Genomic DNA, 17,167 nt, shown 5'->3' with positions numbered 1-17,167 from the left:
AGTCTTTTAATTAAATAACCTCTTAAATGGATAAAAAATATGTCTTTTCTGATATGAAATTACATAGATTATCTGATGGAATTAAAGGTATTATTTTAGATAATTTCAGGTATGTTTTAACTTAGATCATCTTAAGTGAGTATTAGAACTTTTCCAGTAATTTAAAGTATTAGAATTTTTGAAAAAATGCTCTGAAGTATTTTTAGATGAGCACATTGATTCTTGAAATATATGGCAACAACCAGAACTTAATAGCAGTCTCCATGGGAACTGTTTATCGACCATAGTAAAAAAGAAAGATTCCATTCCTTTCCAGTTTAGTTAATGCAAGTTATTAGATGCTTCACTTATATCCAGCCAAATTACTTAAATTTATTGGACTTTTCAGCCAGGTTACTAAAAATCATTCCATGTTTTCCTCTTTCCCAGTCAAATTACTGAAAATTATTGAATTTTTAGATCAAGCTACTCAAAAATATAGGATGGTATATTCCTCCATGTAAAGCTTGAAAAATTGATAAATATTTTCTTCCTTTCAAGTCACATTTCTGAAAATAGTTAGATAAACTGAAATGAATTGTGATTCAAAAGTCTGAAAGCTTTCTCCAGTAATATTTATGTGAACTTAATATTTGGTTGTTGTTTTTTATCAAGGTTTTTTTTGTAACATAATTTATCATTGAAAATTACTATTAGAAGAAGAAGAGTATTATTGTCAATAATATTTTCACTTTACAATTAACCATAAACAAATAGTTTAATTCCGAAGTCAAAGAAATTTCTTTTAAATAAAGTAAATTTATTCATTTTTTGAATTGTTATTCAGGGACTATTTAATTGAACGGGATATTTCAATTCAATCTAATTTGTTTTCATTGCAATAAGTTGATAATAAAAAAATTAAAAACATTTATAGGTTTTTTTTAAACACGGTACGAATTAGCTTTAAACTCTATTCAATTTAGTAACGCAGATTTCTTTTTCTTTTTCCAAGAGGATACTAACCGAAATAAGAAAAAAGTTATATTCTCGTTTACTGATCAGTCAGTATTTACTTGACTGAAAAATTGTTATCAATTTTGCGTGTATTTTATCACATCTTACAACCTTCGTTATACTTATTGGAAAATCTGTTATTTAAATGGATATCTTCTAGTAGTCGAAATAACATATTTTGTTACTTACCTGTAAATTTGTTTTATGAAATTCATTCATAGTACAGTCAATTTTCTTGATTGACATTTGTACGAAATATAGATTTTCTATTCGATGAGTCTATCTTACAAGTCAGTCCAAGAGAACTTTCAGTAGATAAATGAAACTCAAATGAAGGATGTTTACAAATAAGATATCCTATTCTCTTTCTAAGAAGATTTTCTTTCATATTTTTTTCCAATTTTGTCTTACATTTGCAAAACTGTTAGATATTTTAAAAATATCGTTATAATATTGCAGAAAATTTTGATATGTTTGGATGATGAATAAGAATTGAACATTGAATATCGAACAAACTGAAAAGTATTTATATAAACCAAAAAAGAAGCATATCTTTTGCTAGAGATATGAAAAAATTGTTACGAACTTGAAAAATTTCTTGCATTTGTTTCACATATGTTCATTACAACTGTTAACAGTAACAGAGAACTGTGTTTCCAGTTAATGTTTCTTTGAATTTGATATATAACATAAATACAAAAACATCGTTCTATTATTCAGTCAATTCCCACATAACCTAGTAGGTAATTTCCTACTTTCATTCCGCTATAGAATATGGTCATTACTAATGATTCACTATGCATTTATTGAATTTGGCATTATTACATCTTTCATATCCTATTAATTCTATCTATCCGATTTCATTCTAATTAATTCTAATTACCTTGTCAATTCCGGATAAAAATGTAATTTCACTATAAAGGAAATCCATACCGAAAAAGATAAAAAAAAATTATAATGAAAGTCCTTGATTTCATATATTTGTACCACATATGTATTAGTACATCAATCACAGTATCAATGAACTCTGTGAATTAATAGTTCCCAATTAATATTTCGTTTACTTTTGATGTAGCATACATATGTACCATTTAACTATTCTGTCATTTCCCCACCCCTTAATGACTACTAGTCGCCTCCTTACCTTGATCCCGCAGAAGAATATCATCATTATCTATAATTCACAAAACTCGGTGAAAGTATTGTAATTGGGCTTCTAACCAGTCTGGAATCGAAGACGTGATGCAAAAGACTCTGAAACGTGTTTTCCCTTTTTCTGAGCTGCCCCTAGGCGGCTTGGCAGCTACTAAAATGGGAGGTCACGATCCAAAAGCTCACCATAATAAAATCATGTCCTCCATCCACACTTCGGGCCGAGTATCCAGTCCTGAATAATGGAGGGTTTTTATTTCGACCCAGACGGACGATCGTGACCGTAAAGCCTAATGAAATTCGCTGGCTGCCAACAACCGACCATTACAGTCTCCAATGCTAATGCAATGTTCGGCTAAATGAGATGTAAGTCAACGAACATTACTACCTGGTTGATTAGTCTAATAAAAGGTATGGCTTTCTATGAAAGATATTTAGAACTAAAACCTTGATACCATCCACTTCCCAAACATTGAGAAGGGCTATAACTGTGCCTTCTCTGTATTTTGGACAGTAATCCTTTTTGTGCTTCCTATTAAAGGTTGGAACAAGGAAGGGCACAAGATAAAATTGAACCAAATAGTAGATATCAATGTTTGTGTGTTTTCCACTTTATAGGTTGGTATGTTTTAATTTTCATTATTTTTTATTAAGATAAAGTTTGGAACAAGGAAGGACACGTGATAAAATTGTATCGAAAAGCAGATTTCATTGTTTGGGGCATTTTCCACTTTGTAGATTAGGTATGTTTTTATTTTCATTATTTTTTAATAAGATAAATTTATTTTTGTTAAGATGAAAACAAGGAAGGGCACAAGATGAAATTGGACAAAATAGTAGATATTAATGTTTTGTGCATTTTCCACTATGTAGATTAGGAATGCTTTCATTTTCATTATTTTTATTATTTTAACACCGTTTTTTTAGAACTTGGATCGACTTCTTAAATAAAGGATATGTTACAACAGTTTCTTTTCAATATTTTAGAATTATTATATTTCACCGACTTTAGAAAAAATCTAGATAGAAAAATATGAAGTGTTACAGAATGAAAACAATGTTTTCGATGTTAACATATTCAAATAAATATGTCGAATTATATAGGTATATCTGAGTTATCCTTTTTTTTTTTCTATATACTTAAGAACATAAATAAAAAAAATAAAGAAGGGCTCAGGACAAAAACTGAGTCGAAGAGTAAGCATTCAAGTTTTAGGTATTCTCTGTTTGGATTATTTTAAAGATAAGGAAATTTTCATTAAAGTTTTAACAATAGTTTTCTGAAGTATTTGAAATTACTTCTCAAACCCAAAAGAATATTAAAATGTTTTTTCCCAGTATATTAGAATGTAATCCTTTTCCTTATATAAGAATGAAACAAGATAAGAACCAGCGGGAGTGAGCCTCTAGAAACTTTTTCACATACTCTCTAATAAAAAGAACTGTGATCCTTTGACAAAGCTGTGAGGGCTCACAGTTTTATTTTCGGAGCTCCGCTTAAGTGAGCTGTATGTTTCATAACATAGTATAAAACCCCACTACTTGTGTATTAATAGTCTGCCATTGGCAAAATATATTAAAGAGGCTATTAGAAAAAGATAGTTGGAGAGTTTTTTTTTTTTTTTTTGATTATTCTCTAGAAAGCGGTTAATACACAAGTAACAGAAAACCGAATATGTACTTCGAATAGCTTTTATCCTACCTATTAAAATTAAAATTTTACACCTAACTACAATTATAGTCATAAGATCACTAAACAAATATAATTTATTTCTTTGCGTTTTTGAGTTATCGCGTTTACATGCATTCAAAAATACAGACCGACAGACGGTCAACCCTTGACGGATTTGGTTAAATTTTTGATGCGAATCTACATTTTAGCTTTGCAAGAAATCTACAATTTTTATTTATTTATTTTTGGATTCAGAGAGGTCTGAAATGTAGAGATTCTCAAAATCTAGAATTTGAATTCTTTGAGGGTTATAATACTTTTTCTTTGTATACTTCGCATATGAAAAAGTAAATATTATGGAATGGTGCCGAATGAAAATTGAAATAGTGAATAAGCGCATACTTATTATTGCGTACTTTCAACGTAAGCTTTTTTTATCCTTAATAACACTTAACTCTTTATCTAAAGAAAAAATACAAGATTGATCCAAAGAAATTTAAACAGGTAAATAGCTATGTTCACACGAAGTCTATTATTTTTTGAATTTATTAATTTAATTTTATATTAATGTTTATAAAAATTGACGAAGGGCGTTAGAAGCCAAAACAATAAAATAAAATCCAAATTTCCTTTGCACGTAGTTAATATATTTTATTGTTTATTAATTTATCAGCTGCGGTTGTTTACATATGAGCAAACTGGATCTTGAATTTTTAAAATTAATACCCCTGATACATGAGAGAGAACTATAACTGTTTCGTTTTTATATAATTCACAACACAACCATTTTCGCTTTCTAAACTACAGAACTAAACAGTAACAGAAGAATGAGGAAGTGAATTGCTCGGAGACTGAAACAGAAACTACAAGATTTCGTGCTCACACAAAGTTAACACAACTTCTCATTCATAAATTTTTTAATTTTAATATTAAAATTATCTTATGTTAAAACGATCTTTCACTAACGGGAGTGTTGACAGTTTATTCTCTATTTTTTTTTTAATGAAATACTTTTTTCCTTACTTAAATTAGGAATTGAAGGCAAAAATACATCGTGATGTATGGTAAAATTTACTGTAGTACTAAGTAGCTTATATTAATACGTATATTAATGTAACATTTGGTTTAGAATGTTTAAATTTCTTTATCTAAATGCAGTTCATTTTCTTTAATTGCCCACTTGGTTCGATTTACGATAACTTGATATTCATAAAATATGCCACTCCTCTTCAATTTTGGAATTCATTTTCTAACTTGCGAAAAGAAAAAAGTATAGCTTCACAGACATTTATGTTTTGACAGGGAAATCAATTAAAATTTTAACTAGCAGCGAAAAAATCATCCGGAATAATTTTTTTTTTTTTCAAAACGTAGTTCTTACATTCTTAGCAATTCTTCCAAATGGATAATTTCATATAGTCATCAATATTAAATGAAATGGAAATGTGTAGGAATATAAATTATAATATTAATATTAATTTAAACTTTGAAAATAATTGCTCGAAAGAAACACAGAGGATAGATATACTAGCATTTCATCATGTCGGAGCTTTTAAACCCGAATAGCAGTAAAATACTGAGGCATCTTTTATTTTTTAGATAAAAGTTTAATACCAGGAACTTTTTTCAGATCATGAATTATTAAATGAGAAAATTTAATGATGAAATTTCCAGTGTTAAGTTTATTTTGCGAATTAATATGAATTTATAATTAATAAAATGACAGTTTTAAGATTTTAATTAACTCTCAATAAAATTTAGATGATTTTCTAAATAGTTTATTCAGGTTTTGGATAATTTATATACAATAATATCCCGAGGTTACGCGATATGTGGGACCATCAAAAAAGAACGTTGGTTAAAGGCAAAACGTTGGTTAGAGGAGGAATTTAATGAGTCGTAGGCAAAGGTTGAGAAAGCAATTATCTCTAAGAAAGGCTTGGAATAAAGAATGTGCTTTTCATACATATCAATGCAAAATATTGTATATATAATTACAATAAAAGTGCTATACAGGTTGAAATTATATCAATATAGATAGCTTCATGAAATGTAACAAGTTCTTCTGATCATCTAACGGCAATTTTCTTTTTCGCATATAAAATCTCTTCAGAGTAAGTTTTTATTTAAATTTCTATCCTTGCAGCTAGAAAACTTTAACATTAGTTTCTATTGCCTCCAAAATGAGTAACCCTTTCTCATGTTAACCGATAGTTTCTTCCATGCTTTCATTGATTGTATGCTTTTTCTGATTCTATTCTTTGGATCTGAGGTATTGACTTCTGTAATAATGGCTTCCTTAACTTCTCTCTGTAAGCTTCATTTATTGTCATCTCTTTGCTATGACAGTCCAAAAGTTCATTGAATTCTATTCAACTTCCAAAGTGAATTATATGGTAAGAGTGGCAACTTCTTTAATCATAGCATGAACAATTTCTTGCATTACTTCTAATTCATTTTTGAAAAAGAAAAAATAAAAGCTTTAAAAAATTTTTTTAATGTCTGCTCTTTGAGCTTATTTCTGATTTTTGTATTTACTTTATATTGTGGAATGGGAAGTATTCGATATTCGAGGAAAAAAATAAGAAACAGTGTTATTTCGAAAAAGAAATTCTATTAAATTTAATTTTTAACTCATGCAATGAATTTCCACGCAATATGATTTCTTCCATAACTAACATTTTTTTAAATTTTCCTTCCATATATGCTGTAGCTTAGATACTTTGATCTAAATTATTGATTTGCAACAAAAACCAAATTCCTTGAAGCAAATGGTAATTATTAAATGAAAATTTGTCTCATCGATTCCTTTTTCCCTTAATATTACTGAAAATATTGCAAAAATAACTACGTAATGATTTTTGAAGTCGTTTCATTTATAGACCTTTTTTTTTAATTCCTCCACTACATTATATCTGGCATATCTATCATAATTGGCATTAATATCATCTGGGCTTTGTTATTTCAAAAATTTACCTAATTTATAATTAGCAATGAAGGCAATTTTTTTCCTTTTTAAAACCTTGTTCTTCTGGTATTCAGAAATGGTGGCAATACATTTCTCCTCTCTTTAGTTATTTATTTGAGAAAAAATGTATGCAATTTTTTAAAGTCTAAAAAATACACAATTTACAATTCATAAAATGTAAGCAAATAATAACTCACAAAATGTAGGCAGTTTCTAAAATGTGTGTAGTTGATAACTTACAAAATATACAGAATTTATCTCCGATCATTAGTTTTTTATTATTATTAAAATTGCATATGATTTTGTAACTCATAAATGTACGCAATTTATAATTTATAGTTCTGTACTTTTTCCTTATCTTCTTACAGCACTGTTCTTTATGGTATTTACAGAAGGCGGTAGACCGAAAAATTATACCCACCCACTTCCAAATAATGAGATAATAATGGCAGCTATAAGCAACCTAATACATACATGCGATGTTTCCAAAGTGTTCCCTAGATGCTTATTTGTAAACAGAAGCGTAACGATGGGATATACATTCACCTGCCTAAAAGGAAGACAAAATATAGTGCGTTTATGCAATATAATACGAGGAATATAAAGTTAAAACATCCGAGTTAGTTTTAAAAGTAAATGCCACAAATTTATTTCTCAGGTGCCCTTTACTAAGTCAACGTACATAAAACTAGTATTTGAAAATGTAGTTAAGAATCATACCTTAAAAAATTCATCAAGGATTATTACAAAGAATCTATTAAATATGTGAATATAGATGATTCAAAAATGAACAAAAAGCACACATTTTTTAACTGAGCACTTTTATTTAACTTGACTTGTTTCATGTTAGTAAAGTTGGAAATCTTGAGATCGATTTTTAACTCTCATCTTTAATTATGGATACAAACATTTCGATTGGAAATATAATAAATAATATCCTTTATTCATTGATCTACATGGCTGTGTACTTGAAATTAGGAAAACCAAACACAGGATCGACTTGAAATATTTCTTTAGAATTAATGAGATGGTGAATATCTACTAGAAATGTAATAGAATGAAATACATTATTACAAATTACTAGCTGTAGTCAATACTAAGTGCATATTATTTGACACAAAAGGAAATTATAGTCTTAGAAATCGTTGCATTTTTGAAACACAAAAGGTAAATTGCTTAAAATTCCACAGATTCAACAGAAATTAAACTAACAAAACTATTCACATTATTCAGAATCAAGGAACTCCTTGTTGCATATAATAATGGGTGAGACAAACTAAACTAACATATACCTTATAAGAACACTGCATTGTATGCTTTATTATTACATTACTTACTTTTGCTTTAGTATTACATTACTTACTTATACTTTATTATTACATTACTTACTTATGCTTTATTATTACATTATGCTTTATTATTGCATTATTATTACATTATTACCTTACTTTATTTCCAATAGTTCTATTTTTAGAAAGAACCTACTTTACTTGCTTTGACCTTTGCTATTTGTTGATTGTTTCGTACTATTATATATAAATTAAAAACATTGAAGCGCATTAAAAACACAATTTAAACTAAATGAAAAATGAATGCCTCATTCTATAATTTTCTATTTATGAATGTTCCATTTCTTAACAAATTTCTAAGATTAAAACAAATAACGCCTATTAAAATCAAAGAAATATTTATTACTTAAACCAAGTCCATTCTATTCAGTAAAATTCATAAATATTTCTAAGACTAAAAATCTGTGATATTTTGACTAATTCTTAAAATTCAATGATTTTCATCCTTAAGATATGCATTTCTAGCAATCCTTCATAAATTATTATTAAAAATTTATTACCAAGAAAAGCTCCTTCAGTAATAACAAACATGAAACTTTCTCTCGAGTTCATGAGCCCGAAATAATTCGAGTAATATCTATGAAGAGGAACCAACCAAGTAAATAGAATGAATATGAGGATGCAACAGATCTTAGCTTTTAATGAAAATTCCCCTCGCTTTTAATTAGAGCAGGGCGTCAACGAAAGATCCATTAGAGAGCAATTAAACTCGCATTCTGGAGTTGATAGACATCTACCAATTATTGCCGTTGGATCAAGAATTGATACATTGCCTTCATAAGGAAGGGGGAAGATTGGATCCGAGACAGTGTGATAGTTACCTCATATATTGTGTTGCAAGACTTGTTACAAAACTGATTGCAAAGCCTTCAGAATTTCTAATTCTAGGAAATCATTTGTGAAGAGGGAAGATACTCGGAAATGCAGAAATAAGGAAAAGGAAGAATCGTTTCGCCAAACGATGTATATTTATTTCATTATTGAGAGTATATTTCCTTTGGATTCTTTAATTGCTTTTTTTTCATGCTTTCTCATAAACACTAAAATATTTCAAAAACTATTCTTCTTTTAAATGATTGCTTTATATATTTCGAATGCAATTATTAAGAGTTCACAATTATTTGTATCGTAATTTTTCGTTTGTTCTGTCAATGCTGTCTTATTTATTCTATAAATATGTTTCTATGTTCATCGGAAACGCAGAAATAAGGAAAAGGAAAAGTAGTTTTTGAAACAATGTGTATTTATTTTATTGTTGAGATTGTACTTCCTTTGGGGGCTTTAATTGTTTTCTGTTTCTCTTTTAAAATATCAAATATTGTCTTTCTTTTAGGTGAATGCTTTATATATTTCGGATGCAATGATTAAGAATTAATGAATATTTTATCTTACTTTTTCGTTTGTTCAATTAATGCTATCTTTTTTATTCTGTGGGTGTGTTTTTAATGTTTCCGACGAATTTTGAAAAGGTTTCTGGAAATTTATTTCATTTTTTTTTCTTTTGTGTGTGTATGTATGTATGCCACATTTATAATACATTTTTCTTTATTTATTGCAATCATTTGGTAATTATTTTTACTTAATGAAACCGTGATTCGTTTTTAATTTGCTTTGTTAATTAGTTAATTTAAATTAAGCAAAGTAATTACTTTTACTAACCAATAAATATTGGTATGACTCTCTGAAAAATATCTGACTTTGCCCCTATTTAAGCAAAAGATTTTTTTTATCCTTAGCATAAGATGAGTAATTTTTTTGCATGAAAATTTAATATTATTTCAGATTACATCATTTGATATTATTTCTCTCTCCCTCCCTTCTCTTTCTAGTTTCTATTTGATTTACTTTTATGTTTTAGAGTGAAATCAATAATTTAACTCTATTTTAGTTCCTGATTTATGCATTAATTCTGCTGATTTTCCCAGTATACTGATGATATAATTTCAAAAGTAAGCAATAAAACTTGGATTCCTCAAGCGTAAAACTAATGATTAGCTTAGAAAGGGGTTTTATTTTCATCATTTCCTATTCCCATCTCGAATACTGTAGTTTTTATACTATAAAAATTATAGAAAAATTCTGGAGCAAATATATTTTTTCAGAATATATCTTCATCTTATCTACGTAATATCTTTGCTATTCCTAGTTTTAAATCCCGAAGAGATCTTCCCTGTAAGCTATTTTTTATGAAGTGATCAATCATATGATTGATTACACTGACACGCATTCATTTTTCTGTACAGATCAGAACTTTCAGAGAGGAAACAGTCTGAGATTGTGTTTGGTAGATATAATTACATTTATACTTTCTCTGTACAGAAATCCTTTTAAAAATTTGATGAATTTGTTAGATCATTCTATGTATAATATACCTTCTAATACTCTTAAAATTATGTGCTTATATGCTTTAAATTTTACGTTTGATAGATAGTTTTTGTTCCAAGCAACAATTTTACTGGAATTTCTAAAGAGTGCATTTGCTTTAAATAAATAAATATTCTATAGTCACAGCTAGTCTTCAAAACGGATGCATCTTTGTCTCTTAATTCCAAAATTGTGATAATTGTAGCAAATTCCCATATATTGTCATATTTGGCTTCTATTCTTCTATTAACTACAAATTGTCATTGATTTCTGAAGAAAGTGATAAAAAATGTTGTCTCTATAGAGAATAATAATAGAAAAAAGTATTGGAAAAGGCATCAAAACTTTGAAAACTTGATAACTTTATGAAAAAAAACTTCAAAAACATGATTAAAATTCTTGTATTAACTAAAATACATCTTTTTTCCTTCAAATTTATTGTCAAACGTCATATTTTATACATATAAGAACTTTTATTTTATTTATATATTCTTCGTTCTATTTTAATCTTCTTGCTCACATAAATTTTCAGAGAATCAATAATTCTATATTTATTCTGTTTTGCGGTAATTAAATATAAATCAATTTAAGACCTCATGAAAATCTAAAATCACTTAAGAAAATTCTGAATAACTTACAAAAAAAATGTCATTTTTTTAATTAAATAGTAATTTGGAAGTTTATTTTTACCTGTATACATGTAAATCATTCCTTCTAGAACTCATTTTTTTTCTGACTTCTAGCTTCAAATCACTTCGAGATATTTGAATATCATTCAATTATATGTGAAATCTATTAGACGTACTTAATTATCTGGTAATTACATCCTCACATGAACACATTTGAATCAGTCTTGATATGTTAGATAAAAAATAAATTGCAATCAGTGTCTTGTAGTGGTAGATAAGGGAAAGAAAATAAACTATTGCACTTAGGTCGATTATTTATGCGCTCATTTGCGCCTAATGACAATAAATATAAAAACAAAATCTTTATGCAAGTTACAAGCAAATGTCACGACGGATGCACCCAAGGTTGCAATAGTGGTTCAAGTCAAAAAGTTATTTATTTGGTTATGCATTATGCCTTCAGAAAAAAGTAAGTATTGAGTAAGTTACAAAAAATGCAAAGACAAATGCACTTATGGCTATGCATGTGGTCTAATTCAAGAATATAAATAAATTAAACTATCACTTTTTTTGCAGGTCATCTTCTCATGTTACCGTTATCCAAAGTAATACTTAAAACGTTCGAAAATTGAAATCTTAGATCTGTTTAATTATGCTGTTATAAAACATAAAAAATATTTTGAAATAAATAAATACATGTCTTAGACACACATTTTATTTTGAATAACAATAAAACTAGTTTCTAATGATCTTTATTATCTTTAAAGTTCGTGCATAAAATGCATCATGAGATAAAATTAATTTATAAAACTAGTATGACCAGTTCGACACATCATTGAATGATTTTCTCCAATACTTACACATTCTGACATGTTTTGTAATAATCATAAAGAGTCTTTGAGGAAATTACAAAAAAAAAAAAAAAAGACAAATGTATTTATGGCTTCGCATGTGGTCTAATTCAAAAATCTAAATAAAATATTTTTTCATTTTTATTGCAGGGCATCATGTCATGCTACCGTTATCCAAAGTGATGCTTGAAAAATTAAAAAATTGAACTATTAGAACTCTTCAATTTTACTGTTATATTAGGTAAGTATTAGGTGCTGTTATATTAGGTATAGAAAAACATACTATGAAACAAATTAATACATGTCTTAGATATAAATTTTATTTTAAATAGCGATAACATTATATTCTAACTATCATGATTATCTTTAAAGTTCGTGTATAAAAGGCATCATGAGATAAAATTAATTTATTAAACCAGTATTACCTATTCAACCGGTCAATAAATGACTTTCTCATGTAGTTACACATTCTGCCATATTTTGTCCTAAATTTAGTGCTCGAATTAAAAAATGGGGTATGCAGTTTGTTCTACTTTCTCTTGACCAATTGCATAAAAATTTTATACAGATGTACATATGGTGACTATATCATACAAGATATTGCGGATTAATTTTATCTCTTTCATATACACACGAAGTTTACCCATTGGAGGATTTGGTTCAAATTTGACCCTGACCTAAAAATAGGTGATAAAAATATATTCGAAATTTCATCTATCTGACTTATTGTGTTTTTGAGTTATTGCTATCATACTCAAACGGATGAAAAGAAAGACTTCTCGTGGCGGGATTTCGTTCAAAATATGACTTAAATTGCAATTTTGCATTTAGAAGACATACCAAAATTTCATTTACCTGATGTATTATATTTTAGAACAAATGTACTCTCAGGTATAGTTTTTAATGCTTTATTTGGACTGAGTGAAATCCAAACCGAATAAATTCAGTAAAACCACGAGTTCAAATATTTTTAATGAATAAAATACTTCTTCTTTGTATATACCGTATATGAGGCTGTACAAATGTAGCATGAAAGTTCTTTATTTTACTTTCAGTTCCATTTAAAGAACCATAAGAAATAACATTCTCTCTCCTAATAAAACTGACTAACACCATTACACATCTGAATCGCTAGGCATGGAAATAAAACCTTTTCTTTCCCATTTCTAGTCCACAACAGTGTGCTTAAATAACCATTTTCCAGAAAAGTGTTAAACAAGGAACAGAGTCAAATTCCATTTTCTAACTAGACAATATGAAGCATAAAAAAACACTATTCCGTCAACTTTTCCCAGACACCTAATCCTCCAAGAAAATAATTTCCTAAAAGAAACCATCAACCTTAACGCAAGCGCGAAAATTCTTCTACAATATTAAGATCCCCCTCTCACACTTTCCAGCCACCCCTTCCAATGACAATAACTTCTCAGACGTACTGAAACGGTCCTCAGGCACTAAGCCAACCGGGATTAAATCAAGGATTCATTCGTGGGGGTGAGGGGTTCTTTCTTTTTTATTATTTTTATCTCTTCCCTTACTCTCTGCATACCTTTTTATCTCGTTAAACGTGGAGAATCCGATTCTGAGCAAAGCGACCAGCTCTTTGGATGAATAATACACGAAGATAAGGGAAGAGAACGCCAGTAACTCGGCCTTCCAGAAGCTGAAACAGAGAAGGCTAATCGATTGACCTGCAGTTCCTAAGGCAGGCCAATTGAAAGCGCGAACAGGTTTGCACCTTGCTCACTAGGGGAAGGAACCCTTAGTTTTACGAAGAACATTATTACTCATTAATTCACAAGAGCTTTCTCGGCAAGTCTGCGTTAGGGAATATATTGGAAGGGTCTCTAGGCGTCTGGGGATATGTAGCTTGCTTTAGACGAAGCTTGAGAAGATTTCTTTATCGTATCTTGTTAGTGAACGTGGCAGATGATTTCAGCTGACGACAGTTCCCCTACCATGAGGAGCTGCCTAATATTTCTTGGCTTACTCCTGCTAGTCAGCAAATTTCTAGTGGCATTTTCTTTTTTCATGATTGGTATATTGCTAGACATGGGTTACTTCGACTGATGATATAATAACAACAATTCGGATAAATACGGGTTACTTCGATGTAACAACACTTAATATATTATTATTATATCGAATGCGTGCATTTTTATGAATATAATATAAAAAAATACTGATTTTATTTTTTTAATTCTTTTTCATAGAGTAAAAATGCTTTCCTACAGAATGATGACTGGAAGACATTCTTAACTTTAAAAGCATTATTACTTATTAATTTTCATGATTTTTCTCTGCAAGTCTAGATTATTTAATCTACAAGAAAGTCCACTGAGTATCTGAGATTTGGTTGGAAGATTTTTGTACAATATGAACTTAAGCTTAATTATGGGACAGATAATTTAAGCTGATGGCAGTTCCTTTAGAATGAAAAGCTGCCTAGTATCTTATGGCTCACTTTTGCTAGTCAGTAGATTTCTAGGTGATTTTTTTTCTCTCTGGACTTACAGAGTGAGATATATTTTAAGGTGTATGAAACTTGAAACTTCGAAAATCGTTCAAAATATCGAATATTTTTTTATTGCTTAATAATGTTGTCTGATCCTTTAGCTTTCAAACGATACCAAGATGTTGTCAATATTCGAAATATTTCTCGAGTTATAATTATTTTTCTTGAGGTGCTTTCATTAAAATCTCTAGTTACGGTGTTTTTAAAACTCATTTTATGAAGAATGATATTTTCCCCTATGTTGCTTCATTCAAACAATCATAACTCAGCAAGAAATGAACCAAATACAGTTATTTATATATCAAAATAATCTGTATAATATATCGGATGTTTTGTGCCTCATTCAAAGTTACATTTATAGAAATAAATTTTTATAGCTATTTAAAAGTTAAAATTACAGAAAAAATCTCGCTTTTTCTATTCATTGTTGATGAAAAAATTGTTTAAAAAAACTATATATTTTTATAGCTTCATTGAGCCAGACAACATGAAGACTAATATTAGGCATAATTTCCAACTAGAATTATGTGTCTGTACAAATTAGAATTTAAGATATCATGTTTCAAAAAATAGGCTAATTAGCTCGTTAAATATTATTTAATTAATTAATAATTAATATAATATGGTTTTTTCTCACTGAAATGAGTTTAAACATATATTAATGACCTACTGTGAAAAAACTGGATTTTTAAAGTTAAAATTTTAAAAAAATGTCAAGTGTGTACGTACACCTTAATACTGAATTATTATGCTGAAATTGGATTCTGAAAATAATGCCATTTAATATGACATCACTGTCATTTCATTTTAAATCAAATTCTCCAAAAATAAGAAAATGAGAAGGAAAAAAACATTGTATATATAATTGGTTTTAGTCCCGTAAGTTTCAAAAATAGAAATGTCTTTTTTTATTTTTAAAACATTTTAAAGGTCTTGTGGTAAATTAATTGTAATTTAGTAGATGCAAGCTAAATAAGTAATATAACTACCTTATTACCGTAATTATTCTCTAATCCATATTTCATTAAATCTTTTCTTAATTTTTCTTTCTTATGTGTATTTCAGTCTTGTACTACGAAATATAACACATATTTGTTTATTATTATTTAAACCTTTATACACACTATTATTTAACTTGCCTTGTTTCATATTTCTAAATATGAAATTCTGCAATAGATTGTTTACTCTCTTATGAGCTTGAGTACTAAAATTCTGTAAAGTTGTGAACTCTCGATGAGAATATAATGTATTTTCATAACTCAAGCATCAAGCAGACTACAAATCCTTAAAGGATTTGGTCCAAAATTTTATATATATTTTTAACTATAATGATAAAACCATAAGCCAAGTTTGATCTACCTAGCACTTAGTTTTTTTTTATTTATTGTATTCATATGAGCAAGGATAGATGGATAGATAGATTTTCAGTAATTAAGTAAATTTTACGCAAAATTTGGCACAAATCTTTTGATTTTATGTACAACCTGTATATCAAATTTAATTCATCTACTAATTTGTTGCATTTTTGAACTACCATTTTCAGACGATCATGATTTCAAAAAGAATTTTTTTCTGAAGCTTGGAAATATGTTAAAATCATGAGGACAAATTTTTTACTATTTGTCTTTTCTTTTTATATTTCGTATGCGAAAAAAGAAAGATGCAAAAAATTACAGCTTTAAAGAAAATTAATTTGTTTAAAATTAGTATATTATGCAAAAAAAATTCAAAAACGCATATCAGTTTTAAAATTTTTTCATCTAAACCCAAAGAAATCACCTGTTAGATTGGATTCTATTTATTATTAGTAGTTACGAGAAACTTACATTTTTATCACAGTAAAAATTTACATTTTTCTTCATTTTGAAAATTATTTTTCTTATTATCATTGATTATGCATATCTTATTCTTGGTATTTCACCTTCATCTGTAATGATCCATCAAAAATTCTGTTCACTAATTCTGTTTCTGTGCGCATGAAATAAAATAGGTTCTTTTTAGTGCTGAAGCACTAGAGCGAGTTATATTTAACTGCTCAGATTAACATGTTATATCGATATCCATGCCGATTTTCAGTCAGTCTATGGGAATGAAAATTGTATATTTATACAGTGTACCCATGAATAATATCTATTTATAAAGGAAATTTTTTAATAATTTTAATTTTAAATATAAGTGATATGAAAAATTCCTAAAAAGATTTAAAAATTTCTATTTTCTTTCTAGTTTCTTTTCTATATTTTATCAACTGAATTTAATTGTTACTGATTTCTTAGATTCTGTACTGTTTCATGGCTTCACTCGATGCGCAATTTAGTTTTTTTGGTTGGCTGAGTTAAAATCTGAATGCGGTTTGAAATTGAAGTTTGGGAAGATATTATTTTTGAAGACAGTTTCTATTTTTATATTTCCAGTGCTTCACTGGAAATATAAATTATGTAATAATTTCGATGATGCAAATCACAGCCTCCCTCGTGCTTTGATTTCTCTTTCCGGAAGCGTGGTCATCAAAGTCAACCAATGAATTAAATTCACCCTCCTGAGAAACGGAATGGAGCTCTTTTTAAAATTCATTCAATATTATGTTTTTCTAAAGTTGAAGCCAACTTCATTTGTTCTAGAACTTTCCAGAATCCCTGAATATGTTTGAAAGTTAAGTTAAATTTGTTTT

At 28.3% G+C, this 17,167-nt stretch overlaps 1 long non-coding RNA gene across 1 annotated transcript in view; it reads left to right on the top strand.

Moving 5' to 3' along the window:
• Positions 1 to 17,167, top strand: part of LOC129959122 (uncharacterized) — an 89,753-nt gene that overhangs the window by 52,506 nt on the left and 20,080 nt on the right. Inside the window, exon 2 of the long non-coding RNA XR_008783403.1 lies at positions 12,132 to 12,222. This is a non-coding gene — a long non-coding RNA (uncharacterized LOC129959122). The remainder of the gene's footprint in view (positions 1 to 12,131; positions 12,223 to 17,167) is intronic.

This window comes from Argiope bruennichi, chromosome X1 (assembly GCF_947563725.1).
Source record: "Argiope bruennichi chromosome X1, qqArgBrue1.1, whole genome shotgun sequence".
Lineage (NCBI taxonomy): Eukaryota > Metazoa > Arthropoda > Arachnida > Araneae > Araneidae > Argiope > Argiope bruennichi.
The sequence above is the reverse complement of the archived record's forward strand: the minus strand, read 5'-3'. Positions and strand labels throughout refer to the sequence as shown.